The sequence below is a fragment of the Cryptomeria japonica genome, chromosome 6, assembly GCF_030272615.1.
Source record: "Cryptomeria japonica chromosome 6, Sugi_1.0, whole genome shotgun sequence".
Taxonomy (NCBI): Eukaryota; Viridiplantae; Streptophyta; class Pinopsida; order Cupressales; family Cupressaceae; genus Cryptomeria; species Cryptomeria japonica.
The window spans coordinates 263,662,831-263,678,660 of record NC_081410.1 but is presented as its reverse complement, the minus strand read 5'-3'; the positions used below and the strand labels follow the sequence as shown (position 1 = coordinate 263,678,660).

At 38.1% G+C, this 15,830-nt stretch overlaps 1 protein-coding gene and 1 pseudogene across 3 annotated transcripts in view; both read right to left on the bottom strand.

Annotated features, from left to right (window-relative positions):
* The window catches only part of LOC131062598 (WD repeat-containing protein 26 homolog), a 60,168-nt gene that overhangs the window by 23,636 nt on the left and 20,702 nt on the right, over positions 1–15,830 (bottom strand). The window lies entirely within an intron of this gene.
* Positions 8,362–8,484, bottom strand: LOC131062632 (5S ribosomal RNA; annotated as a pseudogene).

Below are 15,830 nucleotides of genomic sequence, written 5' to 3'. Positions count from 1 at the left end.
AAGTATGGAAATTATGAGTTCAAACAGCTTTGAGTTTGATAGCAATCCACCCAATGGAAGTTGGTCCTCACTCATTCTATCCAGATGCATTATATTTTTACATTTCCTCACCTAGCGCAGTAGGATTATTTGTTTACCTAGCAAAGGATTTTGATGTCTTGATCGCTAATGGTGCCATTACAACTTGTCAAGATAACTGCTTTGAGATCAAATTGACAATGCAGAATTATCTACTTTAGGAAATTTTATGCCTTCCTTCTGGTGGGATATGCAATATTCTTGGATGTTTATTGGCTACAAGAATTGAATATGTTACAAAATCTTTTCATCAACTCAAAGGAGAAAATCTGCAATATATATATAAGGGATCCATACCCCCACTAACTAACTAATCAGAATAGACAAACTGACTTAAGGGGAGGACAGCATTAGTGGTCAGATAGATGCTGTTCAAGAAGTTGCAAAGAAGAAAATTTATAAAATATACAAGTAGAAGAATCTATCAAGAAAAACATTTCCAAAAGATAATTTTTCCGGCCATGTATTCTCCAATCCATATGTCTTTGAGGACAAAACATCTCAAGCAGAGAGATTTTCTTATGAGCCTAATTAGTTCAATAAGTAGCTGAATGGATGTGTCTCCTGACGTATATCCCTTTGATTCTCTTTACCTCATATCCTAAAATATTATGATCATTTCAAACTTCATTATCAATACAAATATAATTTTTATATAATCCTCTTTTCACTGTACCAATTATCCTTCAGCTTATTACTTGGATAAGTATTATACAGTGTACATAAAATATTGAGTTGTAGTAATTTGTCACCCTGTTGCAAGAAATAAAGCAGAGAGCATCCTAAAACCTAAAATTCAATCTCATTAAGTAAGAAGCATAAGCCTTTGGCTCCAGGGGCGTGAGTGCATGAGAAACCAGAAATGGAGATGTTCTCCCATTTGCTTCATGATATGGTTACTGGAATTCAGAAAAATGAGGCGAAGGTTCTTAATATTCCCATCAGCATGTTAGCAGTTGTTTTCTAGCAACCATTTCCATCCCAGTCATAAAGCTCAACTATAAAAGGTTGGAATAAGACCTTTCAGCTGTGGTGATCAAGGCACTAATTTGTAAATTTAACGAAGTATAGATGTCTATGGAAACTTTCCAGCAGTACATTCAAAAAAAAATGGAAAATTTAAATTCAAATACGTCACTGGTTATAAAATCTAAAATTATGTATTGTCTTGAATGAGATGCCATATCAAAATGGAGAAGTCCCTGGCACTCTAAAAATGGAAAATAATAAATGTATGAAATTCTGATCCAATTGAGTTAAATTGTCCATAAACTCAGGTAACTGTACAACACTGAAAACCCCAACAAACTGATTTAACCTTAAGATGAAAAGTGCATAAAAGACTGAACTTGTTAAGCATGAATAAACAAGGATAGGTAAATAGGAGAGAAAAGACCAAACAAGATAGGAGACTAATATACCATGAAGAAAACTACTTAAAGTTGAAACTCCAGCTGAAACATGAGCTATATCTCACTTTTGTACTCCAAAATAGCATTTGCAAAAGGCCTAAGCCACCCAGGCTTGAAAAAAGAGCTTGAACACCTCTGGTCGTAAGCTCAAACCAAACCATCAGAACTCTCTTTAATTCCCTTACCTTTGTTATGGAACAGTCATAGAAACTTAAAAATTTCAGCAAAATCTCCTATTACAGCTCTAAAACATGCATTACAAGCATCTAAGATGATTACAAATTTACTAGACAACCCAACAGGGTATATATAACTTTATAATGCTTCAGGTAGCCAAGGTAGGCAAAGCGACCGAGCAACTCTGCCAAAATGAGCAAATACCAAGAACTGAAATATCACTCAATGCCACAAATTGACATAATGAATTCACCGCTTTCAGTAGAGAGGCAGTTTCAATTTAGCTGCCTGCTGCAACCCATGATTGTGGCACTGAAAGCATGAAACTCAATTTTGGAATTTCTCTCCTACCAAGACCCTACATTTTTGTGTCCCTAACCATTTGATACATTTTTTAGCATTCAAGACATTGTCCCCTCTTCACAGCAAAAACTGTTTTGGGAAAATAACAGCAAACCATGAGTTCAAGGTTTTTTTTGGAAAAATCGGAAAAAAATCAGACTTCGAAAAAAATGTAAAAATCAAATTAAATAGAGTTTTAACCCATGAAATATAGAAATTAGGATTTTGTTGTTTATAATCATACCACTAATTACAATGCATTGAACAAAGCATATTTCATAGTGCATAAATATTAACTAGACAGTTACAGTTGAAAATTTCCAATTACACTATAGTTTGTACAAAGTTGACCTATAAACTAGGTACAAAGTTCCAAAAATCAAACATAACCAATGACTCTTGCTACTACAAATAGAGTTATGCTAGAGAGCTGCAGGTCCTGATGATGAAGCTCCTAGTTCAAAGCCTCTCCTAAGTCGTTCAACCTCATGACTATCCAAGCTGACCTACAGGATCTCAAAATCCTCGGCGGGCTCAAGAAAGTGATTAAAATCAAAGCACAAGGAACATCATAAAATTACAAAACAGGAAACAACTGGTTCAAATTTGTGATTTAACAATACTTGCAATTTCTAGAACAGTGTGAAAGGGAAATTATATGACAAAGGAAGCAATTGCAAAGTTCAACATAATAGGTTTTGAATCAAATAGCTCACGATAGAGTAATAGAAAATGCTTTTGAAACAGAATCTTACATCTCAAAAGACCGTAAGATATCGAAATGTTTTCAGTGATAACTATTTTAGCAGATTTGTAAAAACACTAAAGGGAGTGTTAAATACTTTTCCATTAGATAATAAAGACGTACTGGTATAAAGAAGAGAGCAACTATTTGAGCCACAATCTATGCTATTAGCATTCAAGTAAATTTTCCTTGAATTTGCATATAAGTGGATGGAGTTAAAAACATTGATGAACTTTGAGTTGAGAATTTGAGAGATTATAAGTACAAGTGTCAATGAAAAATCAAAGCACAAGGAACATTCCCTTTCAATGGGACAGTTGATGCTGAAATCTTTTTGGATTGTTAAAAAAGAAAATATATGAGGCCTGCTTCAAGAGGGATTAAGATAAGCCCACAAGACTAGGGCATGACTTCTCTCAAGTCATGTATTAGTTTGCCTGATATACCTATTTAACATGCATGGAATGCTACGCTATACATTGAAACAGAATCTTACATCTCAAAAGACCACAAATGATATTGAAATGTTCTCCTTGATACTATTTTAGCATATTTGTAAAACAGTAAATGGAGTGTTAAATATTTTTCCATTTGACAATAAAGACCTGGTAGTACAAAACAAGAAAGCAACTATTTGAGCCACAATTTTAGCTATTATTATTCAAGTAAATTTTCCTTGATTTAGCATATAAGTGGATGATGGAGTTAAAATACATTGACACACTTTGAGTTGAGAAATTGAGAGATTATAGGTACAATTTTCAATAAAAAATCAAAGCACAAGGAACATTCCCTTTCAATGGGATAGTTGCTAGTGAAATCTATCACGATCATTAAAGAGAAAATATATGAGGCCTGCTTTGAGAGGGATTAGATAAGCCCACAAGACTACAGCATGACTTCTCTCAAGCATGTATTAGTTTGCCTGATACCTATTTTGACAGGAATGGAATGCTACAGTATATATGTACAAAGCATTCATGTACTGCTACCATACTCCCTGCAGGCCTTCTGAACCTCCATGTATGTGAGGATCCTAAATGGAATGTAGTTACCTAACACGTGCAACGCATGCATTTAAGCAATGAGTTTCAATAATTAGCAAAGCATTAAGCCTGCAGAATATATAGGAAATTTACATATAACCATAACAATCCTTCATTCTCATATAAATTATTGTTCCAATTAATTTTTCCAGCACTACAAGCTGATTTTTTTCTTTCAAATAGGAACCATTCTGCTTCCAATTCCAAAATGTCTATATACTGTTATGTATATACTTCTACTTCCTACTTGATGTCAATACCCTACCTGCTTGTCATTAAAACTTGATAGCCAGTGTCAAATTAAAGCCAAATTATCACACTTTGTTAGTAGCATCTGAAAAGGAAATTTGTCTCAACCTAACCTTAATAATCTAAACACCTACCTTGGTATTATTGTTGACAGTTGAAATATTAAAATTCTTTTGAATAGTCGAGATCACAAGAATTCCAGGAAAACAAACCTCTTTATGTTGATATCAAGCCAATAGAGTTTCGTTTCAATTTAGATTGCCTTTCTATGTTTACTTTTGGTAAGTACTCTTATATTGTTTAGACATGTTAAAAAGATCAAATAGAAGCCTTAGTATTTATGAAATTGCCTACTATTTCCCAATAAATTGTGTCTTCGTATTTATATACAAGGAAAGCATTACTATGAGCCTAAGGCAAATGACAGCAGTGTGGAATATTGAGAAAAAAACAGCACATCTCTGAACCATTCCAAGTTAATGTCCTTAACATCAAACATAAAAGCATACCAAAGAAAATGTCTCTATTTTAATGTCCTTCACATCTATTAGAAATATGCGTTCATTCAAGGTCACCTACCTACAATTTGCCTCAACAACTTGATGAAATCTGGCAAATCTCTAATGGTGAACCACGTCCCAAGACAATAATGCTCCGTTTTGTGCTTAAAAAAATGAAAAAAGCCTGATTAAATAGCGATTCCACATGGTTATGGTTTCACAACAAGTTGGTGGATAGCAATTGTGTTTCCCAAGAATTTTTTTTCATAATTTTACATGATTTTTTTGCAATTTAAACTCTTAAAATTGTTGAACATCTTTGGAAATCACAGCTGATTAAATCGCAATTTTTGGGGGGATCCCAAGATTTTTTTTCGTAATTTTTACATGAATCTTTTGCAATTTAAACTCTTAAAAATTGTTTGACATCTTTAATAACTGCAGCTGATTAAATCGCGATTTTTGGGGGGCAAATTGTTTCAACCAAGGATTTTATTAAAATCACCAAAGTCAAGATTTTTTGAGGATTTATGCTTCTATGAGTAGAAGTACCAAATCCTTTTATGGATCATACCTCCCCAATACAAAGCTATAGAGACCCAACAGATGAGAGTGGATGAACCCCTCGACTGATGACACATATGTCACCTCACCTTCTACCACAAAACAAACATTAGCCTAAATTTAGAATACCTCTTTCTCCAACTGTCTGGATTATACAATGATTGCATGCTTGAACATGAAGGAACTTGTTCAACTTTAGTTTTCTTCAAAGAAAGGATTCTGCTGTTGCCACTCATCTTCCTATGAAGATTCAAGATCTCGTTAGGCTGCTCTTTGTTTTTACTAGCAAACAAGATGAAACTCTTTCCACTCTTGATAAGGTTGTTGCTATGTAGCTAGGTCGGATCCCTTATAGGGCCGACCTAGTGCACAAAATGTCAAGTGGCCTGTCGGCCTTGACATTTAGAAATCTCAGTTGTAATATCCGATTAAGGGCAGGCCCTAAATAGGGCGAATGATTAATATATAACTTGTAAATTGTAAATAGGTCAAGACCTATTCGATGTAACTTGTAGATAAAGTATTCAAATTCTTGTGACTTGGCGCCAAAATGAAAAAGGCCGACCAAGGTTTGTTGTGGCCTTGAACTCATATAAGATAGATCATTTGAGGATCACAAAGGCAATCAACCAAGCGAATACTCCTACCTCTGCTGTGCGAACTTCTAAGGCAGCGAACTATTCAGTGAATCATCTTCTAACTGGGCGAACTTATTCACAGGCCTGCCGAATCCGCTCTTAAGTCTACCGAGCCTGCTCCTAGGGTGTCGAACCTGCATCAAGGGTGCTGAACCTGATTAAAGGTTGCTGAATCTGCTCCAGACCTGAAGACATTCATCCTAGGGCATGCGAATATCGCCATATGGTCTGAAATCTGCATTCTGGGCAAGTTGATCAAGTCTGATCTGAGTTGTGAATCAGATAAGTTACTCGTATGCCCTAGAGGAGCTACATTGTAATTTGCTGTTATATTTAACCTAATCGGATCTGAGATTTCTTGCTGGGTTTTTCACCTCCAAGAGGGAGGTTTTCCCAGGATAGCATTGTGTTATGTGTTGCATTTATATTTTCTTTGTTAGTTTCTTTCAGTCTAATTACTAAAATCAACATGGTATCAGAGCTTGGTTCGAATTAGGGGTAATCAGATTGATTGTAGTTGTTCCTCCTCTTCCTATTTGCTCTTATCACTTCATCGAAATGTTGAACTGTCTCAAGGTTGAAGATAGATTGGATGGTGCATCCAACTTCACGTCATGGAGATTCTGAATCATGCCTGCATTGAATGGAAGTGATCTTGCAGACTTTGTGGAGAGATCATCCATTGAACCTAAGGCAGAAGAGGAAAAGACTTCATGGAGGAAGAAAGATTTTCAAGCTCAGAGAATGCTGGTTGACTCAGTGAAGGATCATATTGTACCTATCATCTCCAAGCTGAAGACTGCCAGCGAAATGTTTAAGACATTGGAAGAGATGTACGAAATCAACAACACCAGCCGTGCCCTAGCTTTGAAGCAGCAACTTCATCACATCAAGATGATGAAAGGTGAATCCATCATAGCATACTTCATGAGGATTTCTGATTTGAGAGATGACAGTGACTTGACCATGCTTGCTCTCAATGGTCTTCCGGCATCTTGGGAGTCTTACATTCAAGGAATTAGTGCAAGATCAGAACTTCCCAAGTTTGATCGTTTGAGAGTAGATTGCATACAAGAAGAGTCATGGTTGACAGCAAGAGGAATTGAGCATGATCATTATGATGTAGGGAATCAAGTCCTTGCTTCGCATATGGTTAAAGGCAAAGGAAGGAAGTGGGATAAAGATAGAGATTCAAATCCTGCCCCTAAATCAAAAGAGAAGGAGGACTTATCTCACATGTAGTGCTTTAAGTGTGACAAGTATGGTCATTTTGCTCGGGATTGCAAATTCAGGTCTACTCCTCTTGTTTCTTCTGCAGAAGTTAGCATAGGGACATCTCAGGAGGAGCAAAGGTCAAATGAAGACTTACTTTTCTAAAAGGAGGAAATGTTAGAGGGAGCTTGACATCTTTAGCTTCAGAGAGAGCTTGTCAAGCTCAGAGGGAGCCACTTTCTTTCAGCTTCAGAGGAAGCCACATTTTTGGTTAATGCATTCTTCTCTGGGAGAAGTTTGAGGTGAAAGCCCTCGTTACACCCTCTGCAAGTAGGTATGGTGGATCCACCCTCTGCGAGAAGGTATGGTGGAGATGCACTCTTCTCTTGGAGAAATTTGAGGTGAAAGCCCTCTTCCACCCTCTGCGAGTAGGCATGGTGGAACCACCCTCTGCAAGTAGGTATGATGTGCTTGTTCACCTTCTGGGAGTGGTGAACGTCATGTTGAGATGACAATAAGCACTCATGTCTTTCATCCATGGGAGTAGCCATGGTGGTAGTCACTATGTGACTTGGTCATTCAGATGGAATCCTCCCTAGCTAAGAGGGAGTGTTGTTATGTAGCTAGGTCGGATCCCTTCTAGGGCCAACTAGTGCACAAAATGTCAAGTGGCTTGTTGGCCTTGACATGTAGAAATCTCAGTTGTAATATCCGATTAAGGGCAGGCCCTAAATAGGACGAATGATTAATATATAACTTGTATATTGTAAATAGGTCAAGATCTATTCGATGTAACTTGTAGATAAAGTATTCAAATTCTTGTGACTTGGTGCCAAAATGAATAAGGCTGACCAAGGTTTGTTGTGGGCTTGAACTCATATAAGTAAGATCATTTGAGGATCACAAAGGCAATCAACCAAGCGAATACTCCTACCTCTGTTGTGCGAACTTCTAAGGCAACGAACTATTCAGTGAATCATCTTCTAACTGGGCGAACTTATTCACAGGCCTGCCGAATCCGCACTTAAGTCTACCGAGCCTGCTCCTAGGGTGTCAAACCTGCATCAAGGGTGCTGAACCTGATTCAAGGTTGCTGAATCTGCTCCAGACTTGAAGACATTCATCCTAGGGCAAGCGAATATCGCCATATGGTCTGAAATCTGCATTCTGGGCAAGTTGATCAAGTCTGATCTGAGTTGTGAATCAGATAAGTTACTTGTATGCCCTAGAGGAGCTATATTGTAATTTGCTGTTATATTTAACCTAATCGGATCTAAGATTCCTTGCTGGGTTTTTCACCTCCAAGAGGGAGGTTTTCCCAGGATAGCATTGTGTTATGTGTCGCATTTATATTTTCTTTGTTAGTTTCTTTCAGTCTGATTACTAAAATCAAAATGAAGGGTGCAACACCGGGACTTACCGGGAGGTCACCCATCCCAGTACTACTCCAGCCCAAGCGCGCTTAACTACGGAGTTCTAATGGGATCCGGGGGGTGTTGGTGTTGGAAATAAGCCACACCCAGACCAACGATGGACTGGTCCAAGAGGGGCCAGTAGCTCAGTGGTAGAGCACTCCAGCAGCGTATGGAAGGCCCTAGGTTCGAGTCCTAGCTGGTCCATGTCTCAACATGGTATCAAATCCAGGTCCAGGCTAGGAGCCCCAAGCACACGAGAGGTGTGGCTTAAGGGGGGGTGTTGGTGTTGGAAATAAGCCACACCCAGACCGACGATGGACTAGTCCAAGAGGGGCCAGTAGCTCAGTGGTAGAGCACTCCAGCAGCGTATGGAAGGTCCTAGGTTCGAACCAATTGAAAGCTTCATTTTACAACACCCACAAACATCTAAGGAGCAACACCTACAATCACTTCATCACCAAATTGGAACCAATTGAAAGCTTCATTTTACATATATTGCTAACTATCATACATGTACCTTTTTTGGTCCATCCCAAAACCAAAGCAATATGGCTTAAGGTGTTAAAAACGTTTTAAGGCCAATTTTGTCAATTAAGTTTGAGAACATGGATCAAATAGTACATCAACCTTAACAGTATTAAGGCGAATCTTGATGTTAAACAATGCTTCTTTGCAAACAAACCAGCCTTTCTAATGGTGCCAATAATTCTAGAATCCACTTCTAAAGTGCAACCAATTTACTTAACCTTATTCACCACTAAATTATTTACATGCATAGTAGGCAAAACTTTTCTCACCCTTCATGCCTTGTTTATGAGGGTTCTATTCCAACTGCAACTTTCAACAACAAGATTCTTCGTGATCATCCTTACCATAATGATCACAATGCACGAGTTTCTTTTAAAAGCTTGTGGAATTTAACTTCTTGGATTGATTGCCATTTGTCTAGGGAAAGGATGGAACACAAAACATGCCTACCAAGATGACTATGAAGGCCTCATATGTGATGTCCCTTATTTTGTGTATGCCCTAATTTAGCCCCAAATAACAATTTCCAAGTAAAACAAGAAATGGAATAGAGGAACATTAACTTAATCATATGATATACCTAATTTATTGATGAAATTCAACAAGATTCTTCGTGATCATCCTTACCATAATGATCACAATGCACGAGTTTCTTTTAAAAGCTTGTGGAATTTAACTTCTTGGATTGATCGCCATTTGTCTAGGGAAAGGATGGAACACAAAACATGCCTACCAAGATGACTATGAAGGGCCTCATATGTGATGTCCCTTATTTTGTGTATGCCCTAATTTAGCCCCAAATAACAATTTCCAAGTAAAACAAGAAATGGAATAGAGGAACATTAACTTAATCATATGATATAACTAATTTATTGATGAAATTCAACCGTAGGGAAGCTAGGGTACGGTGACTCGATAAGGTGCCCTAGAGATCCTCTACCCTAGGTCCAAGAGCATATATGCCATCCCTCTTGGCCTCATGTGGCTCGTGCCATCCATATGAGGTGGTGTACCTAGTGAGGTAGCCATTCCCCTTCATCTTGCCGTCCTTTTTTCACTTCCTATGATTGAACTTCTTGGTATGTTAGTTCATCATGATAGAGGGATGAGGTGTATTCACAATAGGGTGCCCCAAAAGTCCATCCCTTCTGAGCCCAAAGATGTATAGAATACGTGACATAATATCTGTTCATCGCTGATTCATATTATGCTGTTGCTTATGACTGTTTAATATATAGATGTATAGAATACATGACATAATATAGGATGTTTTGTATATATTTTGTTTTTCAGCCATGGTAGGGGTAATGTGGGATTACGAGGGGAACAACGATGGGATACTCTTCTAGGTACGCCACCTCATGGTGCTGACCGAATGGTCCCATGAGGCCAAGGGGGTACAAGGGGTACTGCCTTTGGGCTTACAAGGAATGGCATTCCGAGGCACCCTATTGTGAATACACCTCATCCCTCTATCATGGTGAATTAACATACCAATAAGTCCAATCATAGGAAATGGGAAATGGATGGCAAGTGAAACGGAACGGTTATAGGACACCTCACTAAATACACCACCTCATATGGATGGCACAAGCCACATGAGGCCAAGAGGGATGGCATATTCACTCTTGGGCCTAGGGTAGAGGTTCTCTAGGGCACCCTATTGAGTCACCTTACCCTAGCTCACCTATGATTGAATTCCATCAATAAATTAGGTATGTCATATGACTGAATTAATGTTCCTTTATTCCATTTCTTGTTTTAATTGGAAATTGTGATTTAGGGCTAAATTAGGGCATTCACAAATAGGGGACATTCCATCCCATGTATTTCATTAAGACCTAATACCTCATTATCTTGCACATCTTTACCCATTTGTATAACCCTTCTACAAAATTCACCAATGTATTCTTGTAACTTTGTGCATCTTTAAGTTTTAAGAATTGTCATTTCATACATTTTCCCTCTTTATGAAAAAAAAAGATGAAATTGTTTCCTAATCACTTGTTTCTTTAATGTAATAGAATACAAGAGCCTTCGGAACCAATTTAGAGCATTCTTTGCTAACCTTAATCTAGCTTGTTCAATATAAAATTAAAATAAAAATAAAAAAACCTTAATCTAGCAAAGGAAGTGTTTTGTTCAAAGACTAGGGAATGCATATTAAAGTATACTTCCAATTGTGTCTACCAATTTTCAAGCTCTTCCAAAACCTGCTTCACCTTAAAATGGAAAATCCCAATCTTAGCCTCTTCTTTCAATAAAGATTTACTTGGAAAGCTCTTCTCGATCTTTGCATCTCTCCTTCATTGGATTTAGCCTTACCTTTATCCTACCTACCTATGAGTGCCTCCATCAAGCTTTTATGATCTCCATGAATCGAGAAAGGCTTGCTGTGTCAGCCTCCATCTTGAGGAATCTTACATCAGCATCAAATTCTAATTCTCTCGCCATGCTTCTTAACTCACTCTTTCACCTGTGTGAATCACTGTCTCTCCGTAAGGTAAAATACTTTCTCCAACCAATCTTGTTGTGGGTATGAACCTACAAAACATCCACAACTATTTCCCAAAAAGAATGAACTTGCTTTGACACACTTGATTCATAAACTTGGGTAGTTATACAACAACAAAGTCATCAACCAATGGTTTAATCTTAGATAAAAATAAAGTAAAAAAGGCTTGTTAAGCATGAACAAACAAGGAAATACAAATAAGAGAGAACAACACCAAAGAAGATAGGAGACTGAAATACTCTGGAGCAACCCACTTCGGATAAAAATTCCAGCTCAAGACATGAGCAATATCTCACTTAAGCACTCCAAAATGTCATTTACAAGAAGCCTCAACCAAGTAGGCTTGCAACTAAAGCTTGCACAACTTTTCTCTTAGCTCAAAAACAACAAAGAACTCTCCAATCAATTCCCCTAAATAAAAAGCAATAAAAATACATAACTTGTTAAGCATGAATAAACAAGGAAAAATAAATAAGAGAGAACAACACCAAAGAAGGTAGGAGACTGATATACCTGTTGTGACTCACACATCGCCCCATTAGAATGGGGACCCCTTTTCTTGCTTTAGGTTTTGCTTTCCTTTTGCTTGTTTTTCTCTCTGCCTTTAGGTTTTTTTGAGTGAGTGAGTGGTTTGCCTAGGCTGGCTAGATTAGGGCTAATCTTGGAAGCTCGTTTTAGGGTTTTCTTTCAAACTGAGTCTAGCCTAATTTTGGGGAGTTGTTAGCCATCTGCCTGAAACCTCAAGTTTACCAGAATGAAGCATGCCTTTCAGGAGAGTTAAGTTGGTTAGATCAAGGGACAGGGTGAATAGGTCTCATGTCAGGTTAGGTCTAGTTTGAAGGTTTTCTTGTCGGACTCATGTTTGTTTCCTGGTTTGAGTCAGTTGAGCAGAGTCAGTAATCAAAGGAAGGTCAAAATGGTGAATGATAAACGAATGCACCTGATGATGACTGGAGGCGTTTTAGAAGGGTATGACCAAAATTGTTGACTTTTGAGACATGATGGAGAAAGTTGTCATCTTTTGCATTAAAAGAGAGTTTTAAGCTTGGATGTGATGAAAGCCAGTCAAGGACAAGATTTACGCTCCTGACCCTTCCAAAGGGTCCAGAGCGAAATCTCTCCTTCTTGCCTTCTCTTGGCCCTGAAAACCTAGTAAAACCCTGCCTGGACCCAGTTGAGTGATAGATTTGTCCTGATTGTGAAGCAAGGGAGTTAGTTTGATCAAGTTTGATGGAAAATGAAGTGAACCAAGGTAAGATCTGGCCTAAGATGTCAATTTCGCTCCTGACCCTTCCAAAGGGTCCAGAGCGAAATTTTGAAAAGCTCTCATTTTTGCCTAGTGAAAAGCAAGATTTTGATGGGGATGCGTGAAGGAAGGTCTTTGTTTACCTCTCAAGGAGATTTGGAGTTCAAAATGTCCAGAATCAAGCTTAAAATAGGATTTTTGCTCCTGACCCTTCCAAAGGGTCCAGAGCGAATTTCATCCTAAACCCTATTTCTTGTCTTGGATAGACTTGCAACCTTGTTCCTAGCTTGGAAAATGATCTAACTTTGCCTTGTGAGGTGGTTTGAAACTTGAAAACTAAGCAATTTGGCCTGAAATAGTGAATTTCGCTCCTGACCCTTCCAGAGGGTCCAGAGCGAAAATCTTATTAGAGCTTATTTCTTTCTAACTTTGGCCAACTTTTGATGTGCAAGGTATCTTGGAGGAAGGATTGGATATTATTGTTACCTTTGAAGATTTGGAAGCATGAAAAAATGAAGAACTTTGGACAAAATGGTGAATTTCGCTCCTGACCCTTCCAAAGGGTCCAGAGTGAAATTCCCAAAAACTCTTATTGTGCAGTGAAGAAGGTCAAGTTTTTGGCATGAATGAAACAAGAACAACTTGCTTTTGCCTCTTGAAGATGTTTTAACTTGGAAAAATGAAGGATTTTGCCCAAAAGGAGAATTTCGCTCCTGACCCTTCCAAAGGGTCCAGGGCGAAAATTCCTCAATCACCCATTTTTCTTGCAAAATCAAGTCAAGTTTTGGTTTTTATGGCTTGGATGAGAGAGGAGTAGTGTTTTCTTCCTTTGAGAGATGAATTCAACTTGAAATGATGATGGAATAGGCCTCAAATGAGAAATTCGCTCCTGGCCCTTCCAAAGGGTCCAGAGCGAAAATTTCTATAGGAGACATTTCTTGTCTTGTTTGGTCAAATTGAAGTGTCAAAGGCATGACAAAAGGAAGAAAGAGCATGTTGAAACCCTTAAGCATGTTTAGAAGTCATGAAAATGAAGGATTCTGGCCAAGAAACGCAATTTCGCTCCTGACCCTTCCAAAGGGTCCAAAGCGAAATTCCTTATTAACCTATTTTTTAGCCTTGCTTGGACATGAAATCCTATTCCTAGCACAATGAGACATAAAATCCCACCTTGCAAAGAAGTTTCAAGTTTAAAAAGTGAGGATTTTGGTCAAGATTGAGAAATTCGCTCCTAACCCTTCCAAAGGGCCCAGAGCGAATTTTCTCAAAATCACTCTTTGCTATCAAGTTTTGCTAAGTCAAGTGTGGGATAAGGTGAAATATAGAAGGAATTGCCCCTGGAAATGACTTGAAGTGCTAAGAAATCGTTGAAAAGTGAAGGAATTGAGCCAAATAGTAAATTTCGCTCCTGACCCTTCCAAAGGGTCCAGAGCGAAATTCCTAAAAACACCTATTTTCCTTGCAAGGTCAAGACAACTTTTTGGTTTTTATGGCTTGAATGGGTATGAGGATGATTGAGGTTGAAAAGAGGAAGCAATTAAGCCTAGAACATGATTTTCGCTCCTGACCCTTCCAAAGGGTCCAAAGCGAAAATCCTAGAAACTATCCTTTATTCCAAATTTTGGACAAAACTAAGCTTGGACAAGGGTGTGAGAAGAGAATTTGGATTGCCTTAGAGTGGAATTGGGTTGCTAAAATGCCAGTTTTGGTGCCAAGAGAGAAATTCGCTCCTGACCCTTCCAAAGGGTCCAGGGCGAAAATCTCAGAATCCCCTATTTTGCCTTGCAAGAACAAACCAAGCTTGGGTGGAGTGAATGAAGAAGACCATTGCCTAGCCTTGAGGGGTGGATTGAAGTCAGAATGATGGAGGAGTAAGCCTAAGCAAGAAAAATCGCTCCTAACCCTTCCAAAGGGTCCAGGGCAAAAAAACATCAAAGACACCTTTTCTTCCAAAATTCAAGTAGAACTAGGCCTGGACTACAATAAAAGAAGCCATTTGGAATGCCTTGAAGAGGTTTAGACCTCCAAAAAATGAGAATTTTGAGCTCAGGAGAGAATTTCGCTCCTGACCCTTCCAAAGGGTCCAGAGCGAAATTCCCAAAAGAACAATATTTCCTTCAAAAATTGATAAGCCAACTCAGTGATTGAGATGAATAGACACTGGAGATTGCCTTGGAGGAGGTTAATGATCAAACTAAGGTGAATTTTGACCTAAAAAGTAAAAATCGCTCCTGACCCTTCCAAAGGGTCTGGGGCAAAAATCACATTATCACCTAATTTGCCCATGTGAAATGATAAAATTTGAAATGCAAGACTTTAATTAGGTCGAAACAAACATGAGCTTGCCTTTCGGAAGATTTTGGAGTCAAGAAAACAAGGCATTCAAGTCCTAATTTGAAAAATCGCTCTCGACCCTTCCAAAGGGTCCAGGGCGAAATCATCAAAAAGCCTATCATTCAACCTTGTTTGATTGAGTTAAGGACAAATTGCAAGATTGTGAAGACAAAGACATGGAAACTTGCAAATATAGGTTGTGAAAATTTCTGAAATGAACAAGCCTTGAAGTGGTTTAGACCTTCATCATCTTGGATATTTCAATGCCCAAGGGAGAAAAGAAACTTCATTAAGCCTCAATCAAACCTCAATATTCCTCAATTTTCACTAAATTTGCCAAAATTAAGACATTTGGGGAAGCTAGATCAAATTCGCATAAATTAAGGCCTTTACCATTTAATTAATTAATTTTTAAGCCTTAATATAAATATAAAATCCAGCTTGGAAGCCTTGAAATTAATTTTAAAATTTTAAAAAATGAAGGGGAGCGCTCAAAATCCATTTCTTTGCTTTTATAAGCAAGTCGGCCTCCTTCTAAAGGGGATTTTATTTGTTTTATTGCTAAAAAACTAGGTCGGCCTCATGGTTAATTAGGGTGAGCGCCCTATATAAGAGAGGAGTGTTGTAGCATTTTCAAATCATTCATCCATTATTCTTCTCATGCGAATTTCAAGAGCAGATTGGAGGAGCGAATTATACCAGATTGGAGGTGAATTTCTTGCTAAATTGGAGGCTAATTTCCAGAATTTGCTAAGTGGTTGGAGGCTAGTGAAAGGCGAAGTTCTTTTGAAGGTTAATTGAGACATAATTCATTCAAGGGAAGACCAAA